Source organism: Siphateles boraxobius, unplaced genomic scaffold (genome assembly GCF_051911475.1).
Source record: "Siphateles boraxobius isolate OS27281-9 unplaced genomic scaffold, OSU_SipBor_1 46, whole genome shotgun sequence".
NCBI lineage: Eukaryota > Metazoa > Chordata > Actinopteri > Cypriniformes > Leuciscidae > Siphateles > Siphateles boraxobius.
The window spans coordinates 14,532,601-14,552,511 of record NW_027509097.1 but is presented as its reverse complement, the minus strand read 5'-3'; the positions used below and the strand labels follow the sequence as shown (position 1 = coordinate 14,552,511).

At 36.9% G+C, this 19,911-nt stretch overlaps 1 protein-coding gene across 6 annotated transcripts in view; it reads right to left on the bottom strand.

The window, feature by feature from the left end:
- The window catches only part of thrab (thyroid hormone receptor alpha b), a 170,053-nt gene that overhangs the window by 104,448 nt on the left and 45,694 nt on the right, over positions 1 to 19,911 (bottom strand). Inside the window, exons 1-3 of one of the 6 annotated variants that reach the window (XM_077200986.1) lie at positions 5,376 to 5,425; positions 4,775 to 4,860; positions 3,792 to 3,844 (exon numbers count right to left, since the gene is read on the bottom strand). The exons of the other annotated variants lie outside the window; for them this stretch is intronic. The gene's annotated coding sequence lies outside the window, so the exon portion shown is untranslated. Of the gene's footprint in view, positions 1 to 3,791; positions 3,845 to 4,774; positions 4,861 to 5,375; positions 5,426 to 19,911 lie in introns of those variants that run through there. 6 annotated transcript variants of the gene reach the window in all.

The window sequence follows — 19,911 nt, the reverse complement described above, 5'->3', positions numbered from 1 at the left end:
GTGCACCTATGGTGCTGTCTCTAGAGGTTTTGGATCAGACCCTTATTGCCTTAGCTCTTTCTCCTAAAGGGCCACAGTTTAGCACAAAGACACCAGCCTGGAAGTTTCGAGCATCCTCAATACCTTGATTAGCTGGTTCATGTGTGTTTAATTAGGGTTGGAGCTAAACTCGGTTTCTGGAGCAGGATTAGACACCCCGGCCTTATGCCCGGTACACATTGTATGATTTTGGGCTGTCCCAGACGAAAGATGACCAATCGTGGCGATTTCTGTGGTCGTGGCTCCTAAACGGTGGTCCTACATCATACAGTGAGAGAGGTTCAAAGATGGCCTTTGTCACAGTCTTGAGACCAAAGAGAGCCTGCAGTTATTATCTGACTGTGTCAGAAATTTAGCATGATCATCTCAGTTTGTTTGTGCTAAGACCCACATCTATTGACTAGCCAATAAAAGTGCAACATAAAATAGTGTATTGATAAACATGACATGGCACTAAAACTACTTGCATATTCAATATTGCAATTCAATAGGTGTCGTTATCTTACAGTCTACATACATGTTGTACCCAAGTCTGTTAGCTTCATGTCGTACAGTGAGATCTGTAATGATCTTATGGGATTTCCGAAATCAAACACTCTGTAGCAGGCATTACTTGGTCAAAAGAAAGGAACACAGGGACAGAAAGTTTTGATGAGTGACAGCTGCAGTATCTACTCTGGTTGCCAAGCTATCTTTTTAATGAGGCTAGTCACTACCAGGGGACGCTTTAAGTCTGTCCTCCCTGTCCAAACATTTTAACCTATGTCAACAGAGACGCCTGCAGTCCCTCAAGCGACCAGTCTTCCTCGCACCCCTCACTCAAGCCGCTGTGTCAAGCCTAATCATCTTCCAACCACAGTGATGAGGACAAAACACTGCTGCAAACAACCCAATTCACATCAGAGAACGTGACAACATCAGCGATTTCCTCAGTAGATGTCTCTGGCCCTGTATCATCTCCTTGATAGCTGTTCCAGCCTTGTGTCGAAAGAAAAGGAAAAAACACTCACATCCATCGCTGTCACCATGAGTGCATTAACTCTGCTTCACTAGGCCACCCTATTAGATGGTATGCTTTCATGACTCGCCTCTGGGAAGCATCACAGCACCCAATAAAAATCCATGCTCATTCACACATCCATACCAACTAACAAGGTCAATCAGGGTCATGTGACCATCACCGTATGAACTGGAACTTCGAAATCTGCTAGCCAGTACAGACATGATAAGGAAGAGCAGGGAAAGATGATCGACAAAGGAAGGAAGGTGAGTTGGGACAGACAAACCAAACTATATAGAGGGATTACTGTGACGGACCGAGGAAGTCAATGAAAGATGCCAGCAGAGTGAGCACAAAAATGGAGAAGATAAGCCTAGTAAAGAATTAACGGTGCCAATTACAGTTTCTTGGGGGCCTGAAGTTACAGACATGATTCGGCCTCATTAGAGAGACTTTTTTGGATTATTTTTTTTTTACATTGGTTCACCTTCATACAGGATTCAAGTGGTATTAGAAAACTAAAAGCCAGAGTGCTATTGACACTGTAAACATTGATTTTATATTCACTCTTTAGGGTTCACAGAAACAAACGAACACTCTTTTGGATCGACGGAGTATCAGTTGACTGTTCCATGGAAAAGAAAGACACATATACGCACAGCACTATAGGATACTTCGTTCTGTGAGTGCAAGTGTATAGGTTCAGTCATGGGGCCACGGTTTAGTCCTGACTGGCATTCAGATCCCATGGCTTGTATTCCAGGGTTCGAGTGTGATAGCCAAAAAAAAAAGTATTACAATTATTATTATTACAATAATATTTAAAATACAAATATTTCTATTGTAATATACGTATAGTAAAATGTAGGGATGAAACGAAAGTGCATTCGGAAAGGGCATTTCCATTTTTTGTCCGAAAGAGAAATATATGAGTCGAAAATAATAATATGCTGCCTGCCGCCAAGTGTTCAGCGCTCAGGTTTCACTCTCGCACTAGCCATTATCACTACGTGGTGTGTGTGACGCTCTGCTCAATATTTCGCTAAAATATCAAATTTCGCTCAAAAAATATAAAATAGCCCTACTGTGCTGCAACATGGTGTGGAATAGCCATGATGGGCAACACTGGAAAAATGACGTTACCCACTTGTTCACTGAATTTTAATTTTGGTAATTTATTCATGTGAAGGCAAAACTGAATTTTCTGTAACCATTACACAGTCTTCAATGCCACATGGTGCTCCAGAAAGTATTGTAATATGCTGATTTGGTTCCAAAAAAAAAATCGTATTCTTATTGTTAAAAACCAGAATACATTTTTTTCGAGAATATTTGATGGATAGAAAATTCTAAAGAAGAACATTTATTTGAAATCAGATTGCATGTGACTGACACCGATACATTTATCCATCCATTGTAAATAAAAGTATTATTTTGAAACTTTGTTTCAAAAGTTTTTTTTTAATTTAATTGTGCATTTCCACTATTTCTACATATACAGTAAAGTACATATGCCTCTATTTAACATTTAAGGTTTAGAATTAATCTTTAAAAAACACTAATAATTTAAAAACAGTTAAATGTAATCTTTAGTTAATCTCTAACTGAATATACTTTATTCATACTGTACATCATAATGTTGTGAAGCATCACTGGTAGCATAACTAAATAGGGTATCATTTTAATATAGACCATAGGAACGATTTTAAATATTAAAGCATCCCTACAAAATTTTCTGTCATTTCATTACACAAAAGCTATCATTTCGCTTCACAAAACTCGGAATGCTCTTATGAGGCTTCTTTTCTTTTCTTTTTTTTTTTGCCTGTGTGGGGTTTGAGAGTCAATGGTCACAATAAACTGTTGGTGGGAAACAGATGCTTGAAGATTCTCCTTTGTGTTCTAAACTCAATTTTGAATTCTGAGTGAAATATTCCTTTAAGACACTGTACTGGCCTTTAGACAGATCACACCTCCTGCTCGCAGTCTGAATGAAGACAATTAATCCATCCAGTTTGACATTTTATATGCTTCTTTATTTAGCTCTTGTTCTTGGGATGTGTTCAGTGATGTGGCACAAATCTTCCATTTGCAATGTTTATTAGAGCTGAACTGCTGACAGCATCCTTGGTGGCATGTAAGATGTTGTCTTCTTCACAAAAAAATGTGTTACTATCTTGTAGCGTGTCTGCGAAAATTGTTCATGTAGACTCATATAAAACCAGGTGGCACCAGATTTTCTTCCATGCCAAAATTACGTAAATACCTACCAGAATGCGTTCCATTCTATATGCAGACAGAAACACAACAAAGTGAGCAGAAAGAGAATATAACGAATAAGGACAGAGAAACAGCACACATTTATTCCCTTCACACCATATTCCTTTCAAAACGTACAGTCCAAACCAAATCCATAAAGCCGTCATGACACCCAACTGGCTAAACTGCGGCTAACCAAGAGCTTTTTTTAAACACACTGACAATACATCCTGACTGTACTGACAGGCTCCTTGCACCTCCATAACTTTATCTGTAAGAGTGTGTGCGTCTATGTGAGTGTGACAGTACACCACACTGTACTTGTTTACATGCCTGTTCTCTGCAGCGCCATGTGACAACTCCGTCACAAGCAGTAAAGCAGCACACAGTGAGAATGTGCGAAAGACACCTAGAGCGTGAGTGACAGAGAAAGAGAAGCGCACACTCTCCAAGCTGTGATACCAAAACCAAATAAAAACAGCTCAGTTCTCACCTCATTAACATTCGCTGACTAGAATGCAGAAGGTTCTTCAGGTCTCGCTCAGCCTATAGAAAGAAACACTGTGTTTTGCAAAGCTGTCACTTTTAAAGATGCAATCTCTCTGTGTGTTCTACAAAGGCTCAGTTCCACAAATGGCCGATTTGCAACATGATTAATGTCCCCATTATGTTGGCTCATTATAATAGCATGTATCCTTCCTAAGGCACGAGTTGAGGAGCATTAGTTTTACAATAATACTACAATATTACTCAAGTACTATACTAAGTACGGATGCACAAATATTAATATTCTAGGCAATTACAATAAGCTGTTAAGTATTCTAATGTTATAGTTCAGTAAAATGGCCAATATTGCAGATCTATACTATGTTGTCTAAAGGAATACTAAAGAAATGAAAAAAAGCAATTTTAAATGAAGAGAATGTAGGCATTACATCATTATAATGTACATTTTGACAAAAAATGGATATTCATTTTGAGATTGCCTAAAGACAGGCATGTGATCAGCTAAAGACAAAAAAAGAAGGAAAACCTTATTTTATTGTATTGTATTTTACAGAACAAAAGTAAAATTACAAAACTAACATTTATTTTTGTCTTAATTACTTTGCTTTAAAACGTTAAACCATTATTTTGTTTTGTTAAACCATTGTTAAACCACAGGGAGTCCTTTTTTGGAACCAAAACAATGTATAAATGATTCTCATTACAAATTTGGGAAGATGATTGGCGCATGTTACTTTCACAATTGCAAATTATAAGCGACTCAAACACACACTTGCAAAGTAGCATTTTCAAATTAATCTAAACGGTTGTTACTCAGACTATTTATTTATATAACTACATCACAACAGTTGCGATTTGATGATTGATCACACTAAGCAATCTTACATTCTCACAAACATGCATTGTCAAAATTCATTAAAAATGTACCAGGCAACTGGTAAAGCAGTTTCAGCAACGATTTTTACTCACATTTTGTGTATTTGGCCATTCCACGATTTCAATCATCATATAACAATCATACTTCTAACACATAGCCTCCAAGACTGATCCATTCCCTAGAACAGTATGGAGAAAGTGAATGTGTGAATGACACACAAAACAGAGATATGGGCTCAAAGCATGTTGATGACATTGACACACCCACATATGTGTATACACAGATGTGGCATCAGTCATGTGTGTACACTGTGTACTACTATATGTTCAAGTAAATACGTCGTGATGCCAGGCTCTGCCCGCATCGCCCAAGCTGTTTTCTGCCCCAGTAACACCGAGTGGCGGTCTGTCCATCACACACCAGTGAGGAGCCTTTGTCCAGAGCAGAATCAACACCAGTGAGTGTACAAGAAAGAAAAAAAACAGTGAGGGTCTGTGCGGAACACAGTCACAAATCGGTCTTTGTTTTTAAGGAAGAGGCTAAAGCCACTTCAGTGAGATGTGTGACAAAAAAGAGGGTGAGGGAGTAAAGAAAAGCTAACATACGAGTTATGTTATGAGGGCCATAAGACTGTAAAAGTGTTGCTTTACAGATCCCCTGAGCCAATAACTAGCTAGATCTCTCTGAACTCACCAGGGGGAACAGAGTAAGTCCTAAATGTTGACCATGTTGGACTTCGCACATAGCATGTGGCTGTGGGTCAATGACATGACATAAAAACATACAATGCAAATGATACATTTATACATGATGGCCATAGGCATTCAAATTCATTTTAAAGTGCCCCAATTATGCTATTTCAAAGGGTCCTAATTTTGTTTTGGAGGTCTCCTATAATAGGTTTACATGCAACAATAACATTTTCTCATAATATACATTGCACATCACCTAATTTTTCAAAGAGGCTGAAAATGTTTTTTTGGATCATTCAGTCTCTCTATACCCCTCTTTTCCGCAGGCATATACTCTGCTCTGATTGGTCAGATGGCCGAGTCTGTTGTGATTGGCACTTATAGCACGCGTTTCGGAAATTAAATCTGAATTTCAGCTACGGAGGATTTTCAGAGCTTGATACACAGTGATATGAACGATGGCGTTGTTTTTTTCTGAATCAATTCCAGCCCAAGTCCTCATCCTTTTAAAATGAGGGTCAAAAGTAGACGTCGTTCCGGGCAGCCAGTGAAGACCATAGGCTGGAATTATACAAATGTGTTAAATAGGTTTGTAACAGGAAGTGAGACTGGATTGCTGACAACTCGTTTCAGCAGTTCAGAATCGATTCTTTCTTTTAGGAGAACATAAATGTATTGATTGTGCACTTTGAAATTTAGAGAAATATATTATAATATTGAAATATATTAATCATTTATGGTTTGAGCTTATACCTATGTGTAATCAACCTGAACGTAGAAGCAATCAAGCTGTTATTATTTAAGATTATTATTTGTAAGAACCTTAACAGTTAAGAGATCGTTTTAAAAAGCCTCTTATTTGGAGGAAAAATAAACGACAGTAACATCTTACAATATTCACAAGACTGAATGTGTGTGCTAATTCTTTATTATAAATAATTTAGTGACTTTAACCTGTCATTCTGCTTTTTAATTATGTCAAAGTTTTGTGTATAACATTTATGTTTTAAACCTTTTTGGCACACAATGTAGATACAATCACACATTACAGTATTTTATAAATAAAATAATTATTTTGAAAGTACAACACAAAATATATATTTCTACACACAAAAATGCTCACTAAAATAATTGTATTTATTTATTACTGTCTTAGAAATAAACATTTACAAAACGGTTTAGAGGTTATACATTTTTTTGGGGAAAAATGGTCATGCAAGTCAAGGTACAAACAACATGCAGAAAGAAGAGGTGAAAAAAACAGGAAATGATAAACACGCTTTACCTTGAAAATATATTTGGTAATGTGGTTACAACGTCATCCGTAAAAAAAAAAATATATATATATATATTTCTCCCCAAAAAATTAGAGAAGTTGTCCAAAAACCTGTTCAACCAGCAAGAATATAAAGAGTACTTTTCTAAGAACGTGGTACATGTTTTTGAAACTAGATTTCTATCTTGCAATAGGGTCGGTGTTCAAGATTCCCTCTCTTGCCCTAGCCGTTAACCCCAACAGAAGAGGGAAATCTCCTTAGTGGGGCAGGTAGGGCCACGATAACCCAGCAGGGACTCTGTGCACCTTTTCGCTTCCCCTCTTCATTAACCTCAACCTAGAGGCCTACCAGCCCAGTCTGACCGACTTAAACTGAACTCTCTTGGGTCCAGCATACACTGTGAGAGAGAAAAAAAGAGGTGGAGACAGGAATTGAGGGCTAAAGAAAAGGTGAAAGAGAGAGATCAAAAGTCCAGAACATGGCAAAGGATTTTGGTAATGACATGGGATAGCATCAGTGAGAATTACCTGACCCGTCCCCGAGTGAACCAGACCGGTCGCCATCTTGAGCAAAGATACCTCCTATAGAATGGTATCTAAATGTCACAAACAAAAGACAGCTTGTCTGGCAGTAAAGCAAGACAGAACGAGTACAGTAAAAGGCTTTCAACTTAATAAAAGAGTCTTATCAAATCACAGACAACCGAGACTAAATGTGCTGTGTGCACATTTAACAGTTACTCGCCAGTTGGCTGTTACCATTATAAGGAATTTCAACATAATACATGGGCTAAATTGAAAGAAAGGAAGTCTGACCACCCTTTCGCAAGTGTAATGCTGTACCAGGTGACCTACCAAGCAAGTTTACCACACCAGAAAAGCCATATGGAGCTGGTTGTGTAATGCCAACGTCAAAATGTATTAGTTTACAAATCATCCACACTAGTAAAAGTGATTGAGGTCGTTACATAGTATTGTGCAAGGAACGACGCAAGTCATTTGTTTTAAAAGGAATAAAGCTATTGGTGATTTACTGCAACTTGTGTTCTTTTTTTTCAGCTAGAAACTGCAGTGAATTATATGTATAGGTAATTTTTTGGGGGGAAAAATGTAGATAGAGGCAAGTTTCCCAATGAGCCTATGTTGATATTAACATGATTTGACACCAATCATGCACATAAATGAGACAAGGTATTACCTAAACAAACTTTGAGGCCCTTATGTTCTGCAAATTCAAGATCACGTCCAAACCCAGAAATACTATTATAATCAGAGAAAGCCTTTGTTGTTTGAAGCGCTATCATAAGTTCTGCCATGTGGAGTCTCATTGCTGTATAGCACATCTCATTAAAGGCCTCCCTCAGGCTCTCTACTGTGTGGTCACTATTAAGTTCTGTATCGCCCAGGGACTGTGACTGCATCTGTCAATCCTTTGTTATTAACTGAGTATTAACTGAGTTCACAAAACGGCTATTGAAATTCTTCAGTTGCTTAGAATCAAATCTTTCCACTGTATATATTGGTATTTGGTCAATGCAAATGAGCTCACCCACTGCTCTGTTTATTTGGATGTTGAATCGGACTTCTTGGCACTCTCAGACAGGCTGTGAATGGTGGATAGCAACTTGCTGGAAACATGTTTAGCTGTCTGGCTATGGGCACTAATTAGAGCAGCATGAGTCTGAGAAACGGTAAACAACTGGCATTCATCCTTTCAACTCTCTTAGTTTGTAAATCGAAAGAGATTTGTTTTTAATTTTGAGTGTTAAATTAAATCGTAGTATTCATAGCTAGTAACATCAGCAACCTGATTTCATTTGACCATCAAATTAACCAGTCAATGGGAAGAGACATTAAAGAGGCACTTAAGTATACCAGAGCTCAAGTGTTCTCCAAAAGGAGAGAAAAAAATAAATTACCGAATGCCATTTAAAAGCCTGAAATAAAAATGTGCAGGATGCACGGAGCCCCTGTAGGATGGGCTATCGAATGACCCACATACAACCTACTAAGCATAAAAAGTGTGCTGGTAAGTAAAAAATAGCAGTGACCAATTTATGGTGATAGTAATTCATCACATCAAAGCAATTCCATCTGAAATGCATTTGGGCTGGAGGGGGAAACTGATGCAATGGTTCACGGGGTGCTGAGAGAGCAGAAAGCCAGGTCAAAATATAAAAACAGTTCTGTCTGAAATCACTGGGATGGATGTACAATAAAATGCATAAATACAAAGTCCTAAAATTTATACTGGGTCACTGACCAAACTGCAATGAGAAGTCCATGTCACAAAGCACTCAAACATATCACCAGAGGAAAATAATAAAAACTCATGTGTCGCGTTCCTGTTAAACTAAAGTAGTAAAATATCTGCAAAATAAATTAAATTATATATGCAAGATGAATCAGCTATCTCAGTATGTCATGGAATTGTAAAATTCTGGCTGAAGATAAGGGCATTTTTGGTACGATTTTAAACACAGAAATGCTATGAATGCTTATGCATTGGTAAAATTGGTGCTTATGTGTCTTGTCTGACTGATGCCCAGTCTTCAAAGGAGTCTGGAGACCTTCTTTCTACCCTCAATATGTAAACACGAATCCAATCTGGCCCTTGGGCAAAGGTTCAATCAAATACTTCTTAAACTTACGTGGAGAATTTACTTGAGGCCATAAAAGCCATGTGCAACTCAAAGACAACATGTTTCCCTGTGGGTATAGCACATATGTGAGCCTCCTTTTCTGCCTGCTTTTCTTGCAATGTTGCTTGATCATTTCTACATTTCGGCCATTTTTAGCCAGGAGAAAACTTTAATATTCAAAATGTATCTTAGCTAACACTTGGCCCCAGCTACAGAGCTGTATGCTGCACTAATCTATTGTCCAATTTGACCCTTTCAAGCTAAACAAGTTAACGAAAAGCTACATAAGCCTGTATGGCTATGGGAATTCTCCACTCTCAGCCTTGTACTAAAATGAACCAAAAAAAGTAGAGTGTTACAGACAGCTTACTTGGATTAAGGCGCATTGCCTTGATGGCCAGAAGATACGTCACATCGGTTTACTCCTTAAATACGGAGACGCCGTTAAGCGCTGCCTATTTCAAAGAGTGCATGAAAAAACAAAGCAATTCAATACATTTAAACCAAAATAGTCTGTGCCATTAGTCCAAGCAGCCACACAAAGGCCAGTGCTGAAGGGACGAGAGAGCGAGAGAAAAATATGAGAAAGAGGCAGATAATCAGATGGGGGAAAAGGTCATGGAGAGGTAGCGGATTAAAAGTGAAGAAGAGGCCACAGGGAAGAGGTTGAAAAGCTGGATCCAGAAAAGCAGCCCTCCACACATGACATCTGTATAACAAATTTTTCCACTTGAGTTTGCCTTTTCTCCATCCGCTCTTCTATGCTTGAAGGTAGAGAGACAGTAAATGTGTGTTTGTGTCTGGATGTGGGAGGAAAGGACATATGAAGCCCAGAAGCGAGAGTAACCCTGCACTTTGGGTCTGCGCCAAATAGCCGATGTAATAATCCTTTCATATATCTTTCATATGTTGTGCCCGGTTGAGGACAAAGTACCTCATATGGAGGAACGATGACTAAAATAAATTGCATAAATGTAAGTTGCTAAATACTTACAACTGCCAGAGGGAGTAGAGATTATGGGCTTAATGGTTTGAACAACTGTTGTAGTTTTTATTTATTGACTTGTTAGCAACTTTAAGGAAAAAAAAAAACATTTCAACTTTACATTTATATGGAATAAACACTGTTATTTGCAGATTCACTGTAATTGATGTTCCATAACAAAATGTACATTTTAGGCTTGCAAAATAAATGTTAATTTAAGTGTTTTGTTCAGCACTGTAAAAAAATTATCATAATTTGGTAAAAATACTATGGTACAAACCTGTAACAAATATAATGGGCCATTTCAGTGAAATATTGTTAAATTTACAGTTATTGTAAGAGAAAAATAACAAGTCATCTTCACAGTGAAAAAAAAAAAAAAACGTACATTGACCACCCCAGAATGCCCTGAGTGACACTTCACATTTGATAGTTTTTCATTTAAATGTGAAAATGTTTCTTAGTTGTTTATTTTTTACCAGATATGTAGATAAGGGTTTTATGTTACATCTTATGTTGTTAAATGAATGTTTATCGCATTATATAAGCATCATGTTTGTTAGTATGATAGTGTTTTCTATTTGTGTGAAAGACCCTGTATATATTAGAATTCACTTCAGCTTCTATATATTTTCCATGATTTTCTCATTACAACAATTTTCTTTTCTTTTTTTGGTGGTTGTCTAGCCTGGCTAACAACAGACCTAGTCTCACTGAGACGTGGGTCTGGGAACCACATGTTCATTTTCTCGTATTTGAGGCATGGTTTACGAATGCCCAGAGCCGCTTATTGGGTGCTACAAATGTCTATCAAATGCGCCTGTACGTAGCTCATAGCCAATCATTTCAATTATACCAGATGATGTATGTAGAGCGAAAGAATATTACGAGGAAGAAGACGATGTGTACACGATGGCGTTCAGTGACTATTGCCGTTTGTCCTGCATCGAAAGGTAACCGCGTCTGCTGCCATGTTGGATCCATAGGTATAAACAAACTGCTTCGGTGTGTCGCATAGACGTCGTCATCGTCTTGCTGCTCCCTCCCCGTTCTGTGATTGGTCCCCTCGCTGAGGCGAAAATCTGGTCCATGGAATCCAGGCTGCCTAGCAGCGTGAATAAAATCGCGCTGCGCGCAAGGTAGCATGGGGAAACCCAGGCTAGTAGTTGTCAGTATATTATAAAGATACAAAACATAATACTTCAGTAGGTTGGTATACTAACATTACATAATTTAATTAAATATACTGTACATTTTTACTGTCAATTTAATTTAAATTTTTAAAATCAAAAAAAGTTTGTACCATACTTTTTACAGTAAAGTTCCGGTAACCACTGAAGCCATTTCTTTTTACCATAAATGTCACCTTTTTTATAGTGTATGATTTAGTGAAGTTGCTCATGAGTTTTGGAGGTCACTGAATCTGAACCATCCTGACTCTCCACCTTACAGACGTCCACATGTGGGGTGACGGCCTGAAAGCAGTGGGGCCCAGGGAGCAAAGACAAGCCGATTTAACATTTTTGAGTTTAAGCCAACATTCCTAAGGGGAGAGAGTAACAAGCGAGCAAAAAAAAAAAAAAAAAAAAACTAGACAGAGAAAAGAGATAAAAAAAGAAAAAAGAGGGAGGAAGAAGACAGCGTATGCATGTAGGTATTTATGAATACACACTATATATATATATATATATATATATATATATATATATATATACACACACATATATATTCAGTATGTATCAAAAATTGACAAAAGGTGGGTCTGGATTTAATGTAGAGCAACATAGGGCTGTGCGATATAGCTAAAATATTTATCACGATATAATGTTTCATATCGGTCGGTATCAATAATTATTAACATTTTTTATAACCTTTTTTTTTTTAAGACAAGTAGAAAAGTTTGAATTTCAACCACAGTTTTTTATTTATTTATCCACATTATTAAGGCAAACAACAAATTATATTAGTTAGCAGTCAAAAACAAAATGTACACAAAAATATCTTCTTTATGTCTTATATTAAGATAAAAAGTAAGTGTTAAAGAAACTCTTGAACTTAAATAAAATGTTACAAAATGTGTGCAATGTAAAAGTGTAAACGTAAAACAATCAAGGCAAACTTGAGGTAGATCAACATCTGCAATAAGTAGGGGTGTAACGGTTCACAAAATTCACGGTTCGGTTCGATACGACACAGTGGCGTCACGGTTAGGTACGTTTTCTATAAAGCAAAAAGAAAGAAATGCCAGTGAAATTTCCTTGATTTAAAAAAAATATATATTAAAAGAAATAGATTTCCTACTACTATCTTGAAGTTAGTAATACTTTTAGTTTTATAAATGGGAGTCATCTTTGAAGGATGAACAAATAATGTTTTGGTCATCCATAAAAAATTATAACATTTAAATATGATAATATTTGAGTTTTGAAGTGCTGGAAAAAGATGTGTGATGTACTTGAAAGCATTTTACTATTCCTGCCAAACTTCCATGGTTACAGTGAGTGTTACTACATTGAATCCATGGTGAATGTTGCTGATCTGTTGACTTAAAGCCTATAACTAGTTCATTCATGACACAATGTTTCTCCTGGTTTCCACGTCAGCACTGTTTGATCCGTCAATAGCAGAGGAATTTGAATCCTTCTGACTAGATCTTGCAGCGATGTTATAACTACTGTGGCAAATTCAAATACTTTCTTTACTGGATCTCTTAGCGCTGTGTAGTAACAGTGTCGCTTGATCAAGATCGGCTCGCGCTGCACTGATATCGATGGTCCCAACTGATAAACGGTCCGTGAAGCACAAAATAATGAGTAGCGCAGTTTCGTTCCCCTTTCATTACGTTTGCCATTTGATGTTGGGCAACGTTGTGGTGGTCGCGTCAGCGATGCGCGCACATTTTAATGAAAATATCGAGCGCTATATCGAACATTGTTTATATCGTTACCGACAATGGTGTACCGTCGATAAATGCCGATACCGTTTTATCGCCCAGCCCTAAAGCAACATTGATGCTGGAAATCAGAGTAAAGTATGTAAAAGGAGTCACAATCTCTCACAGAGTAAGAACGACTGAAAGAAAGTAATAAAACAAGACTGTAACTGAATTACAAAGCAGTTAAAGGCATCTTAGAATAAGAAGAATGTGTTGTAGAGAAGAATGTGCAGTGCAGGGTTGTTCAGACAAACAATTAATTTATAAATTGTATTTCTAATGTTCTAAATGTTGAGAATGGTTGTGCTGCTTAATATTTTGGTGGAAACCGTCACTGCTACTTTTGTTTAATTTAATGCCAACTGGAGCATCTCTATTTTACGCTGTACAGTTTTGCATAAGGATCCTACCACAAGTGATTCATAAAGAGGTTCTTGAAGTTGCTCTCAGTGCTCTCATTCAAAAAGAATCAAGGATAATTTGCTACTGAGAACATTCTCAGAAAACCATTTACGCCTTTCTCTCTTTGCATGGGTAGGTCGTACTCATGGATCTGCTTCATCAGCCCTGTATCAGGCTCTTACAAGAGCTTACAAGAAATTGAATACTAGTCTAACAAGAACGTAATAGTTCCCGTGCTCTGAGTAGCTCTCTTGGCTGACAGTTTGACATGAGTTTGCATATTCAGCATGGCGGGAAACACTCCACAATTCTAACCTTGCAGAAATGTTCTGGGCCTGTAAACCTGACATTCGGATATAGAAATAACCTACTCGATGAGGTGCACACTGCACAAGGCCTCAGCCTTCTTTTCCGAACATATTCAATAAAAGAGCAGAAATGCATTAGCAACACAGACCGCAAACGCTTTATGCAAGTCTTATCAGATCCACCCTTCAACGCCAGCGGCTTATTAAAATGTATGTCTTAAATTTACACACGGTACATATATTTGTGCACACACACCCCCAGAAGAGGCTTGAAGGATGTAAGACGGATGCATTTGTTATAAAAGGCTATTACATTGGAGACAGGGATAGCTGCAAGTTTTAATGGGTGTGCCGAAAGGTACACAATGCTACAGCAAAAATCCCTAACCCTACCCAACACCCTAACAGGCAGCTTTCGCGACCGATTGTAAAGACCTTTCGGCAAGCCCCAACCTTTCGGCATGCCCATTACTCCAACCTACAGATTCCTTGTAACATTGTGACGACACTATTAGAGATTATGAGACTTTGCATGGAGGGTATATCTCAGTATATTTCTTGGTAAAACATTCAAAAATCTTCTCATGAACTGCTGCAGTAATTTGCATGACATTTTGAATGCATGACCTCTGGGCATATATCTCAGTAAATACACTCACAAATTCTAGAAAACAGCAATAACTCTGTGACATTTAAAAACTGGATGTGTTTTTCCACATTTTCATTGCTCGTCTTGGTTAAATTGTCTTTGTAAAGTGTAAATTGTAAAGTGTTCTTTGCAATAAAAACAATAAAAACTGAGATATTGTGAAATATTATTACAACTTAAAGGTGCTATATATGTAGCTTTTCTTCTAAAATTAATCCTTTTTTTATTGCCTGTGTGTGAAGGGGTTGTAATCACACATTACAATGATCCGGGTTTTGCTATTACCTCTGAAGGCCAGTATTCCTATTTCTATGTGAAGGCTCCGGGTCGGATTTACCGCGAAATCCATCGGATGTGACGTGCATGCGCGCTCCCGAGCCTCTCTCCTTTTTATATACAGTCTATGCGACGGCACTGCAGCTAACTACATGGAGTCTGATAACACCAAAAAACGACCAGCCTCCAGCACAACACAGACTCCAACACAAACTCCACATAAATATAAAAAACAAAAAAAAAGTTTTATCTGCTGAAGCTGGTCAGGCCATGCGTGAATCGGATCAACTTCGGACGAAAACACGGATCAACATCGGCAGAGCGTTTGAATTATGGAGAGACCTCCAGTTTGTTTTAGGTATAGGTATATATTTAGGTATAAAAACAGACACAGAGTTGGCTTTCATCCCTATTGTGATGCTTTCTCCGGTGTGTTGAAAGTCTCAGTGTGGCCGGTACCATGAGTGCTTGCTCGAGTTCGAGGACGCGCACGAGCGCTCTTGTAAAAATTGGTTGCAATCTGAAACATCACTGCTACACTACACATAGCCCCTTTAAAATAACTGTTTGATATTTTAATATATTTTAGCAATAATGTAATTTAGTCCTGTGATGGCAAAGCTTGAAATAATTGGATGCATTAATGAAATTTAAATCAATACATCTACATTTCAATCTAGAACCTCAAACTGTATAAACGTTTCAAACATTATTAAAGACAAGTAAACGGTCTGAAACAAAATAAGAACAAATAATCAAATTAAAATAGCAAATAAACAGAATAAAACAAAGATACAAATGAAATAAACTGTGCTTTTCAGGTTTTTCAGGTAGATCTAATATTCGTTAGATAAGATAGCTTGGGTAGATTAGGTACAGAGATTGAACAAAGTAAAATATCGCTGCATAAATTAAATATTGATGAATTCTTATTAAAGTTTCAAAAGTTATTCAGTCAAGAGCATTGAATGATTTTTTGCATTGAGTCTTTTGTTGTTTAATACAAATAAAAAGCACAGACAGCAGCAGGTTTACTACGCTACTGTCAATTTAAGACATAATGCACGGATCCAATATACTGATACCGTTACACTTTCTCAACTGCTTACGTTGACTAATGACATAAACGACTGTACTAGGATACTCGCCAAGATGGGCATTCTGACATAATTTTGTGTGAAACTGACCATGTCAGCGCAAGACGACGTGAAACTTAATTCAGTATTCGTGTGCTGTCAGACGTGGCTTTCTTGCCGCACACTTCGAATGTGTGTGCACATTGAATGTTTAAATTGGCAAGGCTTAAAAAGTTAAAAATGATAACATTTTATGACGATGCAGCACTGGCTATGCTCAAGCCTGCATTTACAGGTACATTTAGCACATCAATTCTCTTTACGTGGCATGTGTTAACCCCTCTCTTTCTCTCATGTTGAGTGCGAGTGTGAGAGGGTGCTCTCAGCCAAGTGTCGGACGGTATGTAAAGCTCAGCAGGTCATGAAATTATATCTGCGCTAAACTTATTTTTGCCTCTAACTCAATCACAGGTGAGTGAAATCGTACAATTTACAAGCAATTGGCGGTAACACGTTACAATAAGGTTTAAAATTGGGTTGCATATTTACCACATTGTAGAGGGTTGAATCCATTTCTTTATAAACTGAACAGTTTGTTTGTTCTAAATATATGGTATTATGAATATTTTACATATTAAAACATTTTAATATAAATATGTCATGCATTTATGCTGTAAACAATTATCCACTGCTTGCTTGCATTCTTCTGCAGTGTGAATATGATTCCAGTTGATAAAATTACAATATGAATCTTTCATGATAGTTAAAACTCATTGGCAATGCTTTTGGTGACAAAAGCAAACTCTTGTGAGATGAGGCTTTGTGGTACAGAATAGCTGGTGTAACTGTACTTGATTACAAAGTCAGTCAAAATGAATGTATTTATATGGTTTATTGAAAAAGAGTATGGTGAGTAGAAAGAGGATAGTATAGGATGATGATAAAAGTAAAAGATAAGAGAACATGAGATGAGAGAACGTGTCAGAGGTGAGGGGATGTGGTCATGATGAATTACAGAGGGATGAAAGGAAGTGGGGCAGAGCCCTTAAATCAGCAGAAATATACATACGTCCCTGCTGTAGATTTGCATGTGTATTGCATGATTTGCACATTATTAGAATATACACAAGTAATTATTGTCACGTCTTGGTTATTTAGTGACAGTATGGTATTATAGTAACATTTGAAAGCGAAAAAAGCGGAACTGAAAATAACAAGGGAGGAGAGAAAAGAAGATAAAGACAATATCCTTAGATCTACAGTACACTACAGTATAGAGTTATTAAACGAATGTCCCCAGGTGTAATAAGCTCAATCAAAAGCTTTTGTAGCAAAATCTCCAATAGAAAGTAAAATAATTTCAATTTATTCCTCAGTTTAAAAAAAAAAGGTTTCAGTGATAAACAATAAATACTCCTTTAGAGAAAGAGTTCAGGCAAGAGTAAATAAATGTATGTGTCTGTCCGCTCTTCTTTCTCCTCAGCCATTTTTTTATTATAATAAAACACTTCTTTCATTACAATGGAGGAAAGGAGTTAATCGCATTCTAATTGCCACTGAGACAGCAAAATCAACACTATAAGCGCATGATGAATGAGTGAGGTCAAAGTCTTTACATTCACTATGTGTGGCTACACCAAAATATACATCCAGGCCTCAGACTTTCACACACACATATGGTGAAGGAACGCCAAAATACTCCTGATTAAAGTCAGAGAAGTTCGTTTAAGGAAAACAGACTATACATTGTGACTGGTAGGGCTCTGTTTGGCCAAGAAAAGTAATTGTAGAGTTAATCTCTTTCTTCATTTTGACAAATTCATGGAAACTGTTTTTAAATCAAGCAAAAGGACATATTTATGGAAGAGTTAGTATGTGTGCCTAATGGCCATTTATTTGGCTAGATATACAGATTAGATGTTTGGTCTGTAAATGAGAGAAAAACCGCAGTCTCAGATAAAACAATGATTGGCCATTTATTATAAATGTGGTCAGTCTTTGACTATAATTCAGTTTGTATAAGATATATATATATATATATATATATATATATATATATATATATATATATATATATATATATATATATATATATATTAATGCTATGTGCATGGTATGAAGCCATGAAATCTGGGGAAATACTCTGAGTAAATGCCTAAACCATGAGGTCAAAATAAGAACCTCCGAGGATTTAAATTTCAATCTCACATACCCCAGTTGACATGCCACCAAAAAAAAAGGTACTTCACAATCAAGTGGATAGTACTTAAATGGTTACTAACCTGTTAAAACGTAATAATGAAGCACAATAAAAGTAAAAATCTGTGGAAAAAATAAATACAATGTTTGTGTTCATGTTAGTTCACAGTGCATTGACTAATCGTGAGCTTAGAATTATATGGTTCTATCTCCACTTTTGTTTGAAATTGAGTTTTTGACATACTCTTATCCATTAGTTGTTTATTAATGCCTGTGTGGTGTTATTTTTGTAAAAAAAAAATATTTAGTTAGTAGTTATTAATAAAATAAAAAGGTTCCATCTCACAAAACAGCAGGGATTTAAAAACTTTGATGCTCAATATCTCAGAACTACCCAAAACGGAGATAGAACTGTATAATTCTAAGCTCACGTAATGTTTACAGATACCACTTTTGATCTTAAAAGGTACTAATAAATGCTGCAATCAACATTATAGGTTAATAATTGTTGTATTGTTCATTGTTAGATCATGTTAGCTAATGTAGTTAACTAATGTTAACTAATGAATCCTTATTGTAAAGTGCTAGCAAATATAAATATATAAATAAAAGGTTGGGTTCCGCAAGAGTCTTTTGTTCACCAAGAATGCATGTATTTGCTTAATAATGAAGCAAAACCGATTCTAGCAAAATAGTTTTACATGCAGTTTAAAATAACTGTTTTCTATTAGGGATGCTCAGGTCGATCGGCCGGAGATCGGTATCGGCCGATATTCACATTTTATGACTCGATTGGTACTCACTAAACTTGGCCGATCTCACAAACCGATCACAATTTGATTACGTCAAAACGTGAGAAGATACATGATGCGTGGGGACTTAAATGATTTGGCAGTCATGTCATCGCCGGTGTGGAATTACTATGATGTGTCGAGAAATGAGCTATTTGCCATGTATGTTTCAAAAGAATCTCATGTGGAGCAGCATTGTCCTCCAGAGAGATTGCATTTCTGAAGAGCTGCTTTGCTCGCTCAGTCCACACAGCGCCACTCGCTCAGAATGCCGCAGTGACGTGCTGGTTAGGAAATATGTGAAATAAATTGGGCTACCCGTGCATGACTAAAGTTTTTTTTCTAGTTGACTAGTAGTAGTTCATTTAAGCCATTAGTCTAATCGCATATTTATATTCATTTAATTACTTAAATATATATGGGAGAAAATACTAAACCATAATAAGTATTATCGTAATATTGCCTATATTCCACATATCAAGCGCATGCATAAAGCTTGCCACAAAGAACCTGCAAAAGTAATGTTTAAGCAGCATGGTACATTTGAATTGTTTATTAATAAACTAGTGTTTTCTGGCTGCAAAGATACAGTTGGCGATGTTGACGCCATCTTCGCAGTAGTGAACGCGCCTAGAGAAATGCACACTTCATACGGATTAGCCTACATAAGCAGAGAGTACCCCATTTCTTATCGATTTGTATGTTTTTTTAAAAGCATTTCAAGATTTCTATAGGTTCTCAGGTCTGTGAGGCAAGTCATTTATACACTGAGTTTCGGTTCATTTATGAGTCGCGCTCCAGTTCACGCGCGGGCGCCTCCGTATCCTATATTGTCTGCTATATTTCGCTTCTTATTTATTAAATCCAGCCAATTGGTTTATGAAACATTGATTGAAATTAAGATCAAATTTTTACAAAACGAAATTCACTTTAAAGAAAGGCTTTCTACAAAACAAAACTTAATTAAGTGGTCAAAATCATGTCTGACCCACTCCAAA